General features: G+C 27.2%; 1 protein-coding gene across 1 annotated transcript in view; it reads right to left on the bottom strand.

Moving 5' to 3' along the window:
- LOC107575872 (Bardet-Biedl syndrome 7 protein-like) overlaps window positions 1-497 on the bottom strand; it is a gene marked incomplete at its 5' end in the record, with an annotated part of 6632 nt that overhangs the window by 1315 nt on the left and 4820 nt on the right. The window lies entirely within an intron of this gene.

The raw sequence follows: 497 nt of genomic DNA, 5'->3' as shown, positions 1-497 counted from the left end.
AAAAAAAAATTCATACTACTGACATAAAAATCACACCACACCTCAAAATATGTTTAATTGAAAGTTTATGTCCTGACTGAAAGACAAACAAAACACACAAACTTTTCATGAAAATGTTTATTTCTGTAGAAATGCAACTAGACAATATATGAGAGTTCTAAAAATATATAAAACAACTGCAGTCACACATGGTTTTTATGTTTATTACATTGAACATTTTAATTTGAATCTGTAATGGTACAATCAGCTCCTATAGAATATCAAATGTTTATTGCAAAAAAACTAAATGCACAAAATACATTCCTAAAATGTGATTTAATTTTTACATTCCATTAAGCTTCACTGAAAAATTCCATCAATGAATCAAGTTCATAGTTGTTTAAAATTGCAAGTAGCTGTGAAACTTTTGTTTTGACATTTTGTCCTTTAAATTTGAACTTGTCGATGAACAGATCAGTGATCATACCTGTAAGAAAACAAAATGGTTTGTTTACTTA

The sequence above is a fragment of the Sinocyclocheilus grahami genome, unplaced genomic scaffold (genome assembly GCF_001515645.1).
Source record: "Sinocyclocheilus grahami isolate Dianchi unplaced genomic scaffold, SAMN03320097.WGS_v1.1 scaffold2968.1, whole genome shotgun sequence".
Lineage (NCBI taxonomy): Eukaryota > Metazoa > Chordata > Actinopteri > Cypriniformes > Cyprinidae > Sinocyclocheilus > Sinocyclocheilus grahami.
The sequence above is the reverse complement of the archived record's forward strand: the minus strand, read 5'-3'. Positions and strand labels throughout refer to the sequence as shown.